We start from the raw sequence: 10926 nt of genomic DNA on the forward strand, positions 1-10926 counted from the left end.
ATGTTCTATTTCCTATGCTAGGTGGTTGGTTTCACAGATCTCCAATTTATTGTAATTAAATAACATTATATATATGTAGTATATATTTTTTTGTATGTGTTCAAATTCAAGAAAAGTTGGGGAAATGGATTCAGTTGTTGAAATCATGACATCATAGAGAGAACCAGTGTGAACAAAAACAAATACTGTCAAGTTGTACAAATGACTATTTGTGCCTTGGGATAAAATTTCCACTGTCTTCGTCATCCATAGATTCAAAAGGTGATGCTATGAAGGTGGTGTACTCTGGCAACCTGTTAGACAAACAAAAGAGTGCCTCTGGTGATAACAATGGCAACAACTAAGGAGACCCATAAAAAGATTCCTTAAAATATTTTTTTATGAAATTTCAGTGAAAAATTTATATATTTATATTTTACTTGTGATTTTAAGTATGCATGTTTGATTAATCTATTGTTAAGTAATGCAAATATAATTTTCGCTATGGTTATAAAACCATATGTATATTCCAGTTAGTTAAAAACTTTCTTTTCAATTATCATGTTGCTATTATGGGGTTATTACATGGTTATTATCGTTAATGCGCCTCTGTATGTCAGGATGGAAGGAGTGTTACCTGGAATAAATTTTTGCCATTTCTGATCCACATTACACTTCACACAGTGTCTTGATGAAGGAAATACAATGACTTGCTTGCCGAAGAAGAAGATACTTTTGGCTTTGTGGGCTCCAAGGCCAAACCCATGCAGTGACTCAGTTATCGCGGTAGACATGTTCTGCCAAAGAGCAGCTGCTGAGAGTGGAGAAGCCCATAGCCCTGCCCCTGCCCCATAGGACAAGCTTCTGCCCCATCCCTGCCTGCCCCGCACCCAGGACAGGCCCTGGAGGCCTCCTCCACGCCCCACCCCACCCATGGCTCTTTCTTCTCCCTTTTCCTTTGCTCCCTTGTGCCTCCTAACTCATAGCTGAGACCCCAGGAACCCTCTCCTACTTTTGCTGCTTCTCTCTGGGTAATCAAAGCACCCATGTCCTCACTGGCATACCGCTGTGGATGTTAAGTAACCCAGGCACTTTCAAACTGATGCTGGTTCCTAGAGTAATGACCAACGGAAAATGCAGGTCTGACACCAGAAGCTGCGTGATCAAAAGTTGAACAGGTGCCTGTTGGCGCCTGTGCACTGCGCTGCCACCTGGGATCTTTGGCGTGGGTGGGGACAGGTGTAGCCTCTCTGCATCATTGTCCCCTCACGCCTCTTGGACATCACACAGGCCTCCAGCACCAAGAAGATTTCTGGAGCACAGGTCACATCTTTGACCACCCATAGGAAACTGTTAAAACACCTACAATGCAGAAATACCAAACCCTATGAATCCAATAGTGTTTGAGTTGATGTGTTGGACAGACATATAGATCACTCTGGAAAGCTGCATAGCTCTAGACTTCTCAGCACACAGTGGGGCAGGCCTTCCAATGTCAAGGCTTTTATTGGTGCAACAAAAAACAAAACATATATTCAAGAACATTCTAGAGTTGTTTCTGTACAGAAAACAATGGACTTTAAATATACTAATATTTATTTTTCCTTTTTTTTTTTGCTTTAATATTAACATTTATTTGGTGACATAATTTCTTTTTTTTTCTTATTGTTGGGGATTCATTGAGGGTACAATAAGCCAGGTTACACTGATTGCAATTGTTAGGTAAAGTCCCTCTTGCAATCATGTCTTGCCCCCATAAAGTGTGATACACACCAAGGCCCCACCCAAAGTCCTATCCCCATTTTGCCTCTTTTTTTTTTATTGTTGGGGATTCATTGAGGGTATAAGAAACCAGGTTACATTGATTGCATTTGTTGGGGAAAGTCCCTCTTGCAATTGTGTCCTAACCCCAAAAGATGTGTCACATACCAAGACCCCACCCTCTCCCTTCTTCCCTCTCTCTGCACTTCCTTTCCCCCCACCCTTCCCTCCTTCTTTCTCTATGTGCTCTCCCCTTCAGCCATCCCCACCACGTCATTAATTGTCACTAATTGTCCTCATATCAAAATTGAGTACATAGGATTCATGCTTCTCCCTTCTTGTGATGCTTTACTAAGAAGAATGTGTTCCACTTCCATCCAGGTTAATACAAAGGCTTCAAAGTCTCCATTTTTTACAAATATCTTTGTTATGATGTGGTTTTTGGTCTTCTGGGTATATGCCCAGCAGAGGGATTACAGGATTGAATGGCAGATCTATTTTTAGATCTCTAAGTGTTCTCCATATATCTTTCCAAAAGGAATGTATTAGTTTGCATTCCCACCAGCAGTGCAAAAGTGTTCCCTTTTCTCCACATCCACACCAACATCTCTGGTCTTGAGATTTTGTGATATAGGCTAGTCTCACTGGAGTTAGATGATATCTCAAAGTTGTTTTGATTTGCATTTCTCTGATGATTAAAGATGATGAGCATTTTTTCATATGTCTGAAGGCTGCTTGCCTGTCTTCTTCGCAGAAGTTTCTTTTCAATTCTCTTGCCCAGCCTGTGATGGTATCCCTTGTTCTTTTCTTGCTAATGCGTTTGAGTTCTCTGTGGATTCTGGTTATAGAGACATAACCTTTGTCAGAGACATAACCAGCAAATATCTTCTCCCATTCTGTGGGCTGTTTGCTTGCTTTACTTACTGTGTTCTTCGCTGTGCAGAAGCTTTTTAGTTTGATCAAGTCCCAAAAGTGTATTTTTGAAGCTGCTTCAATCGCCCAGGGGGTCCTTCTCATAAAAAACTCACCCAACCCAATTTCTTCAAGGGTTTTCCCTGCACTCTCTTCTAGTATTTTTATAGTTTCATGTCTTAAGTTTGCAGCCCTATTCATAATTTCTAAGTCATGGAAAAAACCCAAGTGCCCATCAATCCACGAATGGATTAACAAATTGTGGTATATGTACACCATGGAATACTATGCAGCCTTGAAGAAAGATGGAGACTTTACCTCTTTCATGTTTACATGGATGGAGCTGGACCATATTCTTCTCAGTAAAGTGTCTCAAGAATGGAAGAAAAAATATCCAATGTATTCCCCCCTACTATGAAACTAACTTAGGACCTTCACATGAAAGCTATAACCAAGTTGCAACCTAAGAACAGGGGGAAGGGGGAAAGCGTGGGGAGGGCGGGGGGAGGTGGGTAGAGGGAAGGGGATTGAAAGGATCACACCTGTGGTGCATCTTACAAGGGTACATGTGAGCCTTGGCAAATGTGGAATGTAAATGTCTTGGCAAAGTAACTAAGAAAATGCCAGGAGGGCTATGTCAACTAATGAGGTGAAAATGTGTCAAATATTCTATGAAACAAGTGTATGGTGCCCCATGATCATATTGATGTACACAGCTATGATTTAATAAAAAAAAAAAAAGTCTCCATTTTTTAAATGGCTGAATAGTATTCCATGGTGTACATATACCACAGCTTCTTAATCCATGCATGGGTTTGGGGGGCATTTAGGCTATTTAACATTTTGGTGATTGTAAATTGAGCTGTGGTAAACAGTCTACTGCAAGTGTCCATAAAGGATTTTTTTTCTTCTGTGTATATGCTCAGCAATTGGATTGCAGGATCAAATGGGAGGTCTAGCTTGAGTTCTTTGAGACCCCAGGAACCCTCTCCTACTTTCCTTTCATACTTACTTCCAAAAAAGTTGTATTAGTTTGTAGTCCCACCAGCAGTGTAAAAGTGTTCCCTTCTCTCCACAACCATGCCAGCATGTGCAGTTTTGAGATTTTTTTGATGTGGGCCATTCCTAGTGGGGTTATATTGTATCTCAGGGTGGTTTTGATTCACATTTTTCTGATAATTAGGGATGATGAGCATTTTTTCATGTTTGTTACCCATTCATTTGTCTTCTTTAGAGAAGGTTCTATTCCTATCTATCGATATGTGGGATTCTTGGCTTTTTTTCATGTGGATTAATTTGAGTTATCTATAGATCCTAGTTATAAAGTTTTTGTCTTATTCAAAATATGCAAATATTTTCCCATTGCTTTGTTTCTTTTCTCCTTTGCTGTACAGAAGTTTTTCAGTTCAATTAAGTTCCATTTGTTTATTTGTGTTGTTGTTGTAATTGCCACAGCAGTCTTCATCATGAATTCTTTCCCCAAGCCGATATCTTTCAGTGTTTTTCCTATGTTTTCTTTAAGGATTTTTATTGTTTCATGCCTTAAATTTAAGTGCTTTAATTTAAGTTCATCTTGAATCAATTTTTGTGAGTGGAGAAAGGTGTGGGTCCAGTTTAAGGATTTTACATGTGGATATCAGGTTCTCCCAGCAACATTTATTCAAAGAAGAGCTTATTCCTATACTGCAGAAATTATTTCAAAACTAGAGACTTTCCCCCCTAGTTTATGTTCTTGTTTGGTTTATTGAAGATTAGGTGGTTGTAAGATGTTAGTTTCATTTCCTATTTTTCTATTCTATTCCAAATGTCTATGTCTCTATTTTTATGCTAGTACCATGCTGTCTTGACCACTATGGTTTTGTAGTGCAGCCTAAAATCTGGTATGCTGATGCCCCCAGTTTTGTTCTTATAAGAGGGATGGAGGGAGGGGGGTGGGGCCTTAGTGTGTGTCACACTTTATGGGGGCAAGACATGATTGCAAGAGGGACTTTACCTAACAATTGCAATCAGTGTAACTGGCTTATTGTACCCTCAATGAATCCCCAACAATAAAAAAAAAAAAAAAGAACTGCCTTAGCTATACGTTTTTTTTTTTTTTTTCCTGGTTCCATACAAAATGCAGAATCATTTTTTCCAAGTCTTGAAAGTACAATGTTGGTATTTTAATAGGGATGACATTGAATGGGTAAATTACTTTGGGAAGTATAGACATTTTAACAATGTTGATTCTTCCCAGTCATGATCATGGTATGTTCTTCCATTTGTTAATATCCTCTGCTATTTCATTCTTAGGGTTTCATAATTTTCTTTATAGAGGTCCTTCACCTCTTTTGTTAGGTATATTCCTAGGTATTTCATTTTGTTTAAAGCTATGATGAAGGGAGTTGTGTCCTTAATTAGCCTCTCATCTTGGCTGTTATTGGCTTATACAAAGGCTACTGACTGGTGGACATAGATTTTATATCCTGAGACATTACTGTATTTTTTGATGACTTCCAGGAGTCTCGTGGTTGAGTCTTTGGGGTTCTCTAAGTATAAGATCTTGTCATCAGCAAAGAGGGAGAGTTTGACCTCCTCTGCTCCCATTTGGATGCCCTTTATTTTCTTGCCTTGCCTAATTGTATTGGTTAGAACTTTCAGCACTATGTTGAATAGTAACTGTGTCAGAGAACAACCTTGTCTGGTTCCAGTTCTAGGAGGGAAAACTTTCAGTTTTACTCCATTCAGTAAAGTTTTAGCTGTGGGTTTGTCATAGGTGGCTGCAATCAGTTTCAGAAATGTGTCACAAATTCCTATAATCTTCAGTGTTCTAATTATAAAATGATGCTAGATTTTATCAAAAGCTTTTACCGCATCTATTGAGAGGATTATATGATCTTTGTTTTTACTTCTTTTAATATGGTGGATAACATTTATGGACTTGCGTATGTTAAATCAGCCTTGCATCCCTGGGATAAAACCTACTTGATCATGATGTATGAATTTTTTGATGATAAGCTGTAATCTATGGGTTAGGATTTTGTTGAGAATTTTTGCGTCTATATTCATTAGTGAAATTGGTCTGAAATTCTCCTTTTTAGTTGGGTCTTTTCCTAGTTTTGGTATCAGGGTGATGTTTGCTTCATAGAATGTTTTGGGGAAGATTTCTTCCTCCTCAATGTTTTGGAATAATTTCTGCAATATAGGAATAAGCTCTTCTTTGAAGGTTTGATAGAATTCTGGTATGCAGCCATCCAGACCAGGGCATTTTTTTTGTTGAAAGATTTTTTTTTATTGTTTCTTTGATCTCAGTGCTTGAAATCAGTTTGTTCAGAAGCTCTATTTCTTCCTAAGTCTAGGGAGAGGTGTGATTCCAAATGTTGATCCATTTCCTTCACTTTGTCAAATTTCTGGGTGTATAGTTTCTGGTAGTATTCAGAGATGATCTCCTGTATCTCTGTGACATCAGTTATTTACCCTTTATCATTTCTGATTTAGATTACTAGAAATTTTACTTTTATATTTTTAGTTAGTCTGGCCAAAGGTTTATCTATTATATATATTTTTTCATAAAACCAACTCCTTGCTTCATTCATTTTCTGAATGATTCCTTTGTTTTCTATTTCATTGATCTCTGATTTAATTTTGGGTATTCCTTTTCTTCTGCTGGGCTTAAGCTTAGATTGTTCTTCTCTTTCTAATTTCATAAGATGGCTTGTTAGTTTATTGATGCACTCTCTTTCTGTTTTTCGAATATAGGCATCTAAAGTGATAAATTTTCCTCTCAGAACTGCTTTTGCCGCATCCCACAGTTTTTGGTAGCTTGTGTCTTCATTGTTGTTATGCTCAAGGAAGTTAATGTTTCCTCTTTTACTTCTTCCTGTACCCACCTGTCACTCAACAGAAGGTTGTTTAATTTCCATGCCTTTGTGTGGAGTTAAATGTTTTTGTTGGAGTTGAGTTCCACCTTTAGTGCCTTGTGGTCTGAAAAGATACAAGGTAAAATTTCAATTCATTTTATTCTGTTGAGGTTTGTTTTATATCCTAGGATATGGTCAATTTTGGAGAATGTTCCATGGGGCGATGAGAAGAATTTATACCTTTTATCTTTCGGATGGAGTGTTCTATATGCATCTATCAAGCACAGTTGTTCTAGGGTCTTATTTAAGTCCCTTATATATGTTTTAAATTTTTGTTGAGAGGATCTGTCCTCCTCTGTAACAGAGGAGTGCTAAAGTCCCTAGTTATTATTGTATTGTAGGATATCATATTGCTCAGAGTGTGTAAGGTCTTTAAGTTACCATGCCTCTGTCTTAGGGTTTTGATGATCCTTTTTGTACCGGACCAGAAAGATGAGAAGATTGAAGAACAAGAAGGGAAGAAGGATTTAAAAAGAAAGAAAGAAAAGAAAAAAGAGAAATGAGAAGGGGTGAGTAAAAGGGAGTATTGACAAAAAGAAGAGAGGCACATAAAGAGGGAGACAGGAACAATATAGATGTACATAGGGTACTTTGACCCAACATTAAAATCCCAACCTCTGAGGCTTCCCTTGAGGTCAGCAGCTGTTTGCCATCCTGTTCTGACTCAACACTCCACCTCCACAAAGTATAGAAGAAAGACAAAAATGCTATAAATCAAACCAAAACAAGGAAAAATGAAGTTCTAATTGTTGAAGAAGGCAACAATGGAAAATTATATTGAAACTAGAAAAATAAAAGAAAGAAAAAATGTAGAGGGAAAATTGAAATTAAAAAAATAAAAATAAAAAAACAAAGCTATATATATATATATATATCTTGCTGAATATTGTCTGGGCAATAGGTGATATTCTGGACTATGAGATGTTAATCACAATGCTGATACAGCTATACGAGATGGAGACTGGAGGCCTCTGCTCTTTTCTCAAACTTGGCAGGGTGGAGAGTATAAACCTCCCCTAAGCTCACTTAAAATGTTCTTTAAACTGATAACCCTAGCTAAGCAGAAGCTTTCCCAGGAAAGAACTTGTCACTGGGATCACTCCTGAATTGGCTGTCCACTTACCCAGTGTGCCGAAACCAGTCTCACTCTATGCCCCTGAGGACCAAGGCTAAAAAGCGTCTCATTCCATGCCTTAGACCGCTCAGTCACTAGTTTACTCACCTGCTGGATCCTTGCTCTGTGATCCTAAGAGTGGAGTTTACTGGGGCAGTTCTCCCACAATGGCTCTGTGCAGCCCACAGCTGAATACTACTAGCTCCACCCAGCTCAGCGGCTCAATCTGGGGCCCTAGACAATGTGTAAAGTCCTCTGCACTCTTGCCCAAGTTTTCCCAGGGTGGTTCAATTGAGTACCAAGTCCAAGAAAACCAAAAAATCTCACAGGTAAGGCCTTTCCAGTTTGCAATCTCACTGCTGCTTTACTTACAGCTACCAGAGGGATTAGACCAAAGAAAGACGCACAACTGCTTGCCAGTTCTCCACTGCTTTTGTCCTCCTCATGGGGTCCAGAAGTCCTCCTCATGGGGTCTCACTGACTCCCTGTGTCCCCAAAGGGATGTTTCTGGGCAGATCCCACCAGACAGCGATATCTAGTCTTCCCTCCCCAGTCTCACCATGCCCAGTTGCAAGGAAGCTGTTACTCAGCTGCCAACTTGTTCCTTCCTCTAAATCTACTAATATTTCATTTACAAATGTGGTATCAGTAGATGACCGTTGTCTATACAAAGCACATCCTGAGCACCCCAAAAAATATTTTAACTCAAGAAGGCATAATCCCTGTGAAAGGTGGCAGACTTAGCAGTTACCTTGAAGGTGTGATGGCAAGTACCATAACTTCAAATGCTAATAAAGGCCAAGAAGCAATGGAATGGATAATTCATAAATTAAGTGCTGAAATTGAAGAACTGACAGCTTCTGCCCAAGGAAGCATAAGGACTTCAACAGTGGCAGCAGCATTTGTAGAAAAATCATAAACGTTGATAGAAAATATTGAGTCCCCCAAGATTCAACAAACTGATGATATATTTATTTGACATTTTAAAAATACAACTATATTTTAGGTATCTTTTAAAATAAGTTCATAGAAGGCTATGAGACATTAATAAAAACTGAGAAATTTGGGGCATCTAAATGAAATGTGTCAACTGAAAATGTAAAGGAAAATGTTGAGCAATAGCTCTGGGTAATCAGTCCTGGTGGGGTGTGCATCCACATGGAGTCGCTCTGTGAGAATTATTAGGGCCAAGGTAAGGCCCTTGAGAGTGGGCCCATCAGAGAACTCTGATGTTTCCCACAGGTGCATGCATGCTCTCTCCAATTGCTCTCAGGTTCAGACTCAGTTTCTGATGATTCTCTTCTCACAGAAAGAGAGGTAGGTTTCAGCTGAGTTCTTGGGGCTGGTTTCAGGAATGGGAGTCTTACTCTGTTTCTGACTGCCATTGATTCCTGCAATTGCAGGATGCATTTTCCCAAGGGCTTCTGAAGCCAAGCCTCAGTGTCATGTTAGAGGTTATGAAGTATGTGATGAGCTTGCGATACCAGGTCAAGGGAAGCATGAACATGGTTGCTCACAGGGCATTGTTGTGTTTGGAGAGAACTATTCTTATCCCAGGAAAGACACAACCTTCTGCACTGGTAAGAGGATCAATTGCCTATCTGTGAATTGGGGTTTAGTGCTTTGACCTAGCACCTTGGGCTTGGGAAAGTGAACTCAGGGTTTCCTTCAGATGAGTTCATTGTCTGAATTTCTTAGAATGGCCTCAAGCAATGTTTGGCTGAGTTCAAGAGGGTTCTGGAATGGGCTGAAAGTCTTGATGTGACCCTGGGTCCTGTGCTATGGATCAGTGGATGTGGGGTGCCAACACCTCAGCACAAGGCCCAGAGAACTGTTAATCTAGAAGATTATTTCCAGTGGGAGATGAGTTTGTATGTTTGTTTCAGAAACCTGCAGAAGATAAAGTCCTTGTTTTAGAGAGTGGGGTTGATAGGAGAGTAATGAGCCTGCACTCCTCAGAAGGACCAGGGAGTTGCATAGGCCTGTTAGTGGGGAGGACTGAGTCTTTTGACTAAGAAGAACTAAGAGATTCTCCCTCATTGACAGAAGAGCTCCTTGGTCCAGCAGTCATGATTCCCTCTGTGGGCTGTTTCAAAATATTCTCTAATAAAGTATTTTTGAGTGTGTGTGGTCAGTTATTAGAACAAAAGTTTGCTCATGAAAGGCTCTTGTGTGGACTTTTCTTGTGATTACTTATGAATCTATAATTGACATTAGTTTTTGTGTAAATGGGTAACTCTAAATGGATCATTCTTCTAAACTACTGCTTTATTTTATGAACAACCTCTCCTTTTAAAAATGGCATACAGCTAAATTTTTTCTAGACCAAGTTAGTGAGGTTTAATCCAGTTTTTGTTTGTTCATCTGTCCTTACCAATGGAGGTCAGATGTTGAGAGTCCTTCTGAGCTTGGTGAACTCATGAGAGACAGTGAGAAAGAACGTTAAGATGTGTGTCTCTTACCTCATTTTGCATTTTTCCTATACTCTCAGCAACCATCAAGGCCAGGGCATAGTGCTTGCAGTATTACCAGTTGAAAATCCCTACCAAGCCCCTCCCCTTCTTGAGATACTTTAGTAAGTAGAATATGTTCCAGCTCCTTCCGTGTAAACATGAAAGAGGTAAAGTCTCCATCTTTCTTTAAGGCTGCATAATATCCATGGTGTACATATACCACAATTTATTAATCCATTCGTAGATCGATGGGCACTTGGACTTTTTCCATGACTTAGCAATTATGAATTGGGCTGCAATAAACATACTGGTACAAATATCTTTGTTATAATGTGAATTTTGGTCTTCTGGGTATATACCTAGTAGAGGAATTATAGGATTGAATGGCAGATCTATGGAGGGAGGGTGATTGGTGGGAATACACCTGCGGTGAATCTTACAAGGGTACTTGTGAAACTTAGTAAATGTAGAATATAAATGTCTTAACACAATAACTAAGAAAATGACAGGAAGGCTATGTTAACCAGTGTGATGAAAATGTGTCAAACGGTCTATAAAACCAGTGTATGGTGCCCCATGATCACACTAATGCACACATCTATGATTTAATAATAAAAAAAAAAATGAAACGAAAATCCCTACCAAGCAGCCCACTGATTATTTTGCAGAAATGGCCAAATCTGAGCAGCAGATGCAAAAGGTAAGACACATGGATGTTTTTATCTAGAAAGCCAGGGCTCTGTACTTAAGTATATTCAGCTGAAACATCTCCAATATGACCTATAATACCATTTCAGGGAGGTAACAC

At 39.2% G+C, this 10926-nt stretch overlaps 1 pseudogene; it reads left to right on the forward strand.

Annotated features, from left to right (window-relative positions):
- Positions 1 to 580: 580 nt before the first annotated feature.
- On the forward strand, positions 581 to 8584 carry LOC128574697 (PRELI domain containing protein 3B-like; annotated as a pseudogene).
- The last annotated feature ends 2342 nt before the right edge of the window (positions 8585 to 10926 follow it).

This window comes from Nycticebus coucang, chromosome 22, assembly GCF_027406575.1.
Source record: "Nycticebus coucang isolate mNycCou1 chromosome 22, mNycCou1.pri, whole genome shotgun sequence".
Classification (NCBI taxonomy): Eukaryota; Metazoa; Chordata; class Mammalia; order Primates; family Lorisidae; genus Nycticebus; species Nycticebus coucang.